Source organism: Oncorhynchus keta, unplaced genomic scaffold, assembly GCF_023373465.1.
Source record: "Oncorhynchus keta strain PuntledgeMale-10-30-2019 unplaced genomic scaffold, Oket_V2 Un_contig_2589_pilon_pilon, whole genome shotgun sequence".
NCBI classification, from domain to species: Eukaryota; Metazoa; Chordata; class Actinopteri; order Salmoniformes; family Salmonidae; genus Oncorhynchus; species Oncorhynchus keta.
In genome coordinates this window covers 37,501-45,000 of record NW_026284681.1, presented here as the reverse complement: position 1 = coordinate 45,000, position 7,500 = coordinate 37,501, and the positions used below count along the sequence as shown (strand labels likewise).

Genomic DNA, 7,500 nt, shown 5'->3' with positions numbered 1-7,500 from the left:
GGTTTAGTACAGTACCCTGCGTCACCACTTCATTTCTCCAGACCACCACAAGGGGCGTTAGAGCACCGATTATGCTTCTGGGTCCTACTGTGTCTCTAACTGACAATGAATGGGCGACATAAACCTGTATAGAAACTGATAATTGTGTACGACCTCAGTATGACTCACTAAAACCTTAGTTGTTCCACTAAGGTTTTTATTATTTTATTTTGTTAGGATGATTTAGCTCAGACAGTAGTAGTGTAGGAGCCACTGCAGACCAGTCACATTGTACAGTGCCTGAGTGGCACAGCAGTCTGAGACACTGCATAGCAGTGTAAATTGTGTTGCTACAGATGCTGGTTCAATACCTGTGCCGGCCTTGACTTTTTCCCTCTGCCCATTTTACGTTATTTGAAAATGAAATAATTTCCAAAATATTGTTTTTTGTACAAAGCGATGATTATTATTATTATTATTAATTTAGAATGATATAAAAGCCTGTTGGATATTCTCTCAGATATATTATGAACCCTATTATTAGTAGAACAATATATATTGGTCATATTGGTCATGGCTCTAACTGGCGCACAATGAGATTACCTTGCAGTTCTCCAGCTGTATCTACTGAAAGCTCACGAGGTTCAAGGCAAGAGGGCAGGGGGCACGGGATGGGCTGCAGAGTGGACCCCAGTACTGGCAACACGAAGGGCATTGCACTAATAATGGTGCTGACGAGGAAAGGTTCCCGCTGTTCTTAGCGCCAGTCTGCACCTTCAAACTAAAACAATGTAACTAATAATGGCATCTTTATGCTTTCATTAATAAAATGATAAAAATACTGTTTCAAAATGCCAATGTTTATTTAGTTATGGATCCATAACGAATCACTACGGGAATAAATATCACTGAATTACAGAAATATCCTCCAATCCTCTAAATGCAATTATTGGCGGAAAGTCACGTCACTATTTTAGGCTACATGAGTCGTAGTGTTGAGTAATGGCCTGTCGGTCTTATTTATTTAAAGAGCATATTGAGGTTAGAAACAATAGGATTTGAAGCAACTACAAACATTTCAGCTGTTTATTTTACCTTTATTTAACTAGGCAAGTCAGTTAAGAACACATTCTTATTTACAATGACGGCCTAGGAACAGTGGGTTAACTGCCTGTTCAGGAGCAGAACGACAGATTTGTACCTTGTCAGCTCGGGGTTTGAACTTGCAACCTTCCGGTTACTAGTCCAACACTCTAACCACTAGGCTACCCTGCCGCCCCCAGAGCTGCTCTGAGACAAGCATGGGGACTGGTCCTGATAAATCTATCAGATCTATATTTTGACTGAATCTCCATTTGAGTATTGGTTAGACTACAACTATACAGTTAGAGTGTAGAAATGTTATGCTCTTAGTGTAACCTTTATTAGGCAAGTCAAAGTCTAACTTACAAGGACATCCTTATCCTTCCTCCCCGTCGGGGAATTGAACCCCGGTCCGCACGACACAGGGATTCTCTAGTTAAATAGCCCAGTACTGTACTCACCACCATCACGTTGTACAGCGTCATATTTTACGTTCCATCCTAACATAAACCCTGAGGGTTTTTAGTTGTTTTCCTTGGAATAGAAACACCATAATATTAATCTAATTAATTAAGCAACATTTCTTTAAAATCAGTCCCATATACTATGTTCTTACAAAAAAAGCTTTTAATTTCTCGAGTACAGCCACTATTGAAGGCTATCAAATGTTTCTCAAACATGCCCTCCTGTGGTCAAACTATCACTAACTAGCATTAATAGTAACATCATGCAAGCCTCAGTACGCTGTAACTTCTAAAGGACGAACCACTGCAGGTGCAACACTGCCCAACATGAGGTGGAAACTGAGCTGCAGTTCCTAACCTCCTGCCAAATCTATGACCATACGAGAGACACATATTTCACTCAGATTACACAGATCCACAAAGAATTAGAAAACAAATCCAACTCCCATATCTACTGGGTGAAATACCACAGTGTGACATCACAGCAGCAAGATTTGTGACCTGTTGACACAAGAAAAGGGCAACCAGTGAAGAACAAACTAGAGGGCCGTGTCAGCTGACCTGTAGTCTGGTGATGATGGGTCGTACTTCCTCAGGGAAATGCATGGCCACCAGGTCAGCTGACTTGGCAGGGTCAAGGGTCACCAGCTCCGCAATGTGCAGCAGGGCCTTCTCCCAGACACAGTGTTTCTCCTCTGAGCTGTAGCCAGGCATGGACAGCAGGTTGTGGATGTAGTTAAAGATCTCTTCCTGTTGACATGTCAATAAGACCAATGTGAAATTCATCCATACAAGGGTCAGAACCTACTGTCTACTGGGTGGTAAGCTGCACACTACCTTTCTCAGAGGGTCTCTGAGGTAGCAGTCCAGAATCTTATCATACAGATGCTTCTGCTCATACAGAAACTCACAGATCTGGTAGCTGAGAGAGAGGGGAAGGGAGAGAGAGGGGAAGGGAGAGAGAGGGAGGGAGAGAGGGGAAGGAGTTAATAGTGGTTGAATATAGAATATATAATATACAAGTATATTCATAGAGACAGAGACAGAGAGACAGAGAGAGAGAGAGAGACAGAGAGAGAGAGAGAGACAGAGAGAGAGAGAGAGAGAGAGAGAGAGAGAGAGAGAGAGAGAGAGAGAGAGAGAGAGAGAGAGAGAGAGAGAGAGAGAGAGAGAGAGAGAGAGACAGAGAGAGAGAGGATAACTCACAACTCTGCCTTCTCAGCCAGTCCCAGTAGTCGTCCCTCATCAAACTGGACCACACCTCCCACCTGCAGCAGCTCCAACAGCACCTGGGAACCAATCACAGCCTCTACTGGATCACATGACCTGACCAATCCACAGGCTACGCTTAGAAGAAGAGCCCTAGGGCAAATCTGAAACGGCACCCTATTCAGTAAATAGTGCACGACTTTAGTGCTGAGCCTTATAGTGACAGAGTGGTCTACCTGTTGTCTCTCTGTGTGTCTGGAGTCGTCGTCTGGACTACACAGGAACTCCAGAACCTGTGGAACAACAACACAAAACATAGCTCTAGGTTCTCCTACTGCCCAGTTTCAATAGAACACAACACCACTCCAGGTTCTCCTACTGCCCAGTTTCAATAGAACACAACACCACTCCAGGTTCTCCTACTGCCCAGTTTCAATAGAACACAACACCACTCCAGGTTCTCCTACTGCCCAGTTTCAATAGAACACAACACCACTCCAGGTTCTCCTACTGCCCAGTTTCAATAGAACACAACACCGCTCCAGGTTCTCCTACTGCCCAGTTTCAATAGAACACAACACCACTCTAGGTTCTCCTACTGCCCAGTTTCAATAGAACACAACACCACTCCAGGTTCTCCTACTGCCCAGTTTCAATAGAACACAACACCACTCCAGGTTCTCCTACTGCCCAGTTTCAATAGAACACAACACCACTCCAGGTTCTCCTACTGCCCAGTTTCAATAGAACACAACACCGCTCCAGGTTCTCCTACTGCCCAGTTTCAATAGAACACAACACCGCTCCAGGTTCTCCTACTGCCCAGTTTCAATAGAACACAACACCACTCCAGGTTCTCCTACTGCCCAGTTTCAATAGAACACAACACCACTCCAGGTTCTCCTACTGCCCAGTTTCAATAGAACACAACACCACTTTCAATAGAACACAACACCACTCCAGGTTCTCCTACTGCCCAGTTTCAATAGAACACAACACCACTCCAGGTTCTCCTACTGCCCAGTTTCAATAGAACACAACACCACTCCAGGTTCTCCTACTGCCCAGTTTCAATAGAACACAACACCACTCCAGGTTCTCCTACTGCCCAGTTTCAATAGAACACAACACCGCTCCAGGTTCTCCTACTGCCCAGTTTCAATAGAACACAACACCACTCCAGGATCTCCTACTGCCCAGTTTCAATAGAACACAACACCGCTCCAGGTTCTCCTACTGCCCAGTTTCAATAGAACACAACACCGCTCCAGGTTCTCCTACTGCCCAGTTTCAATAGAACACAACACCACTCCAGGATCTCCTACTGCCCAGTTTCAATAGAACACAACACCGCTCCAGGTTCTCCTACTGCCCAGTTTCAATAGAACACAACACCACTCCAGGTTCTCCTACTGCCCAGTTTCAATAGAACAAAGGTTCTCCTACTGCCCAGTTTCAATAGAACAACACAGCTTAGGTTCTGCTACTGCCCAGTTTCAATAGAACACAACACCGCTCCAGGTTCTCCTACTGCCCAGTTTCAATAGAACAACACAGCTCTTGGTTCTCCTACTGCCCAGTTTCAATAGAACACAACACCACTCCAGGTTCTCCTACTGCCCAGTTTCAATAGAACACAACACCGCTTCAGGTTCTCCTACTGCCCAGGTTCAATAGAACACAACACCGCTCCAGGTTCTCCTACTGCCCAGTTTCAATAGAACACAACACCACTCCAGGTTCTCCTACTGCCCAGTTTCAATAGAACAACACAGCTTAGGTTCTGCTACTGCCCAGTTTCAATAGAACACAACACCGCTCCAGGTTCTCCTACTGCCCAGTTTCAATAGAACAACACAGCTCTTGGTTCTCCTACTGCCCAGTTTCAATAGAACACAACACCGCTCCAGGTTCTCCTACTGCCCAGTTTCAATAGAACACAACACGGCTCCAGGTTCTCCTACTGCCCAGTTTCAATAGAACACAACACCGCTCCAGGTTCTCCCCAGTTTCAATAGAACTGCACAACAGTTTCAATTTCAGAACACAACACGGCTCCAGGTTCTCCTACTGCCCAGTTTCAATAGAACACAACACCACTCCAGGTTCTCCTACTGCCCAGTTTCAATAGAACACAACACCGCTCCAGGTTCTCCTACTGCCCAGTTTCAATAGAACACAACACGGCTCCAGGTTCTCCTACTGCCCAGTTTCAATAGAACACAACACGGCTCCAGGTTCTCCTACTGCCCAGTTTCAATAGAACACAACACCGCTCCAGGTTCTCCTACTGCCCAGTTTCAATAGAACACGGCTCCAGGTTCTCCTACTGCCCAGTTTCAATAGAACACGGCTCCAGGTTCTCCTACTGCCCAGTTTCAATAGAACACGGCTCCAGGTTCTCCTACTGCCCAGTTTCAATAGAACACGGCTACAGGTTCTCCTACTGCCCAGTTTCAATAGAACACGGCTACAGGTTCTCCTACTGCCCAGTTTCAATAGAACACGGCTCCAGGATCTCCTACTGCCCAGTTTCAATAGAACACGGCTCCAGGATCTCCTACTGCCCAGTTTCAATAGAACACCGCTCCAGGTTCTCCTACTGCCCAGTTTCAATAGAACACGGCTCCAGGTTCTCCTACTGCCCAGTTTCAATTTCAGAACACGGCTCCAGGTTCTCCTACTGCCCAGTTTCAATAGAACACAACACCGCTCCAGGTTCTCCTACTGCCCAGTTTCAATAGAACACAACACCCTCCAGGTTCTCCTACTGCCCAGTTTCAATATAACACAACACCGCTCCAGGTTCTCCTACTGCCCAGTTTCAATAGAACACAACACCCCTCCAGGTTCTCCTACTGCCCAGTTTCAATAGAACACAACACCCCTCCAGGTTCTCCTACTGCCCAGTTTCAATAGAACACAACACCCCTCCAGGTTCTCCTACTGCCCAGTTTCAACAGAACACGGCTCCAGTCAGTTAGTCACACTACAGGCTTTATACTGAGAATATTGAATGACTAAGTACATAAACACATCTATTCTCTTCCTGTGTGAAGCAGCTGTTTGGAGCCAGGTGTTAAGTGCCAACTCCTCGCTTGAGGCCCAATGAACATTCACAGAGTAGAATCCTGTAGCTGGGTGGTGACGAAGGGATAGGTCCCTTAACATCTATAACACATCTATCCCTTTAACACAGAACATAACATCTATCCCTTTAACACAGAACACATCTATCCCTTTAACACAGAACACATCTATCCCTTAACACAGAACATAACACATCTATCCCTTTAACACAGAACACATCTATCCCTTTAACACAGAACACATCTATCCCTTTAACACAGAACACATCTATCCCCCTTAACACAGAACACATCTATCCCTTAACACAGAACATAACACATCTATCCCTTTAACACAGAACACATCTATCCCTTTAACACAGAACACATCTATCCCTTTAACACAGAACACATCTATCCCTTTAACACAGAACACATCTATCCCTTTAACACAGAACACATCTATCCCTTTAACACAGAACACATCTATCCCTTTAACACAGAACACATCTATCCCTTTAACATAGAACATAACACATCTATCCCTTTAACACAGAACAGAACACATCTATCCCTTTAACACAGAACACATCTATCCCTTTAACACAGAACACATCTATCCCTTTAACACAGAACACATCTATCCCTTTAACACAGAACACATCTATCCCTTTAACACAGAACACATCTATCCCTTTAACATAGAACACATCTATCCCTTTAACATAGAACATAACTATCTATCCCCTTTAACACAGAACATAACACATCTATCCCTTTAACACAGAACACATCTATCCCTTTAACACAGAACACATCTATCCCTTTAACATAGAACATAACACATCTATCCCTTTAACATAGAACATCTATCCCTTTAACACAGAACACATCTATCCCTTTAACACAGAACATAACACATCTATCCCTTTAACATAGAACATCTATCCCTTTAACACAGAACAGAACACATCTTATGATGAAAAACAACAGTTGTGTCTTCGTTGCACTGCGTCTCTCACATTAGTACTGAATCATATTTATGCAGGTTGCTAAGATGTTTAGTAACAGGCGTTGTGAGAAACTGCAATGACGATGACCTGGAACACGCCCATATCTCCTCCAGTCCAAACTCTATGTGGAATGGCTCCTACTGCCTACTGACCTGTCTGAGAGACTTCCTGCTCTAAGTGGTCACCTGATCGAAGAGTTTCCTGTTGACGAAGAGTGTGTTGTCAGGTTTGGCCAGTTGGCGGGCCAGGAAGGTAAACAGACAGCCCACCTGAGAGGGAGTGAAGTCACTGTTCTCTACCATCACCTGGAAACAGACAGACAGGAACAGAACAGTTAGAGATGGGAGGAGAAAGGGAGACAGAGGTCAGAACAGTTAGAGATGGGAGGAGAAAGGGAGACAGAGGTCAGAACAGTTAGAGATGGGAGGAGAAAGGAGACAGAGGTCAGAACAGTTAGAGATGGGAGGAGAAAGGGAGACAGAGAACAGAACAGTTAGAGATGGGAGGAGAAAGGGAGACAGAGGTCAGAACAGAACAGTTAGAGATGGGAGGAGAAAGGAGACAGAGGTCAGAACAGTTAGAGATGGGAGGAGAAAGGGAGACAGAGGTCAGAACAGTTAGAGATGGGAGGAGAAAGGGAGACAGAGGTCAGAACAGAGAAATAGAAGAAATGGGAGGAAAAGG

The 7,500-nt window shown here is 44.8% G+C and overlaps 2 long non-coding RNA genes and 1 pseudogene across 13 annotated transcripts in view; 2 read left to right on the top strand and 1 right to left on the bottom strand.

Annotated features, from left to right (window-relative positions):
- LOC127922497 (vacuolar protein sorting-associated protein 8 homolog) overlaps positions 1-7,500 on the bottom strand; it is a 58,878-nt pseudogene that overhangs the window by 22,167 nt on the left and 29,211 nt on the right.
- On the top strand, positions 3,043-5,653 carry LOC127922493 (uncharacterized). 12 transcript variants are annotated; one of them, XR_008111547.1, is made up of 7 exons: positions 3,043-3,280; positions 3,325-3,632; positions 3,699-4,094; positions 4,387-4,430; positions 4,885-5,133; positions 5,410-5,453; positions 5,585-5,653. It is a non-coding gene; the product is annotated as an uncharacterized LOC127922493 (long non-coding RNA). The 12 variants fall into 12 exon arrangements; XR_008111553.1 differs by lacking the exon at positions 5,585-5,653 and having other exon boundaries at positions 3,699-3,874; positions 4,929-5,133; positions 5,410-5,486; XR_008111549.1 differs by lacking the exon at positions 5,585-5,653 and having other exon boundaries at positions 3,699-3,874; positions 5,410-5,486.
- The window catches only part of LOC127922496 (uncharacterized), a 626-nt gene continuing 253 nt past the window's right edge, over positions 7,128-7,500 (top strand). Inside the window, exons 1-2 of the long non-coding RNA XR_008111563.1 lie at positions 7,128-7,220; positions 7,384-7,463. This is a non-coding gene — a long non-coding RNA (uncharacterized LOC127922496). The remainder of the gene's footprint in view (positions 7,221-7,383; positions 7,464-7,500) is intronic.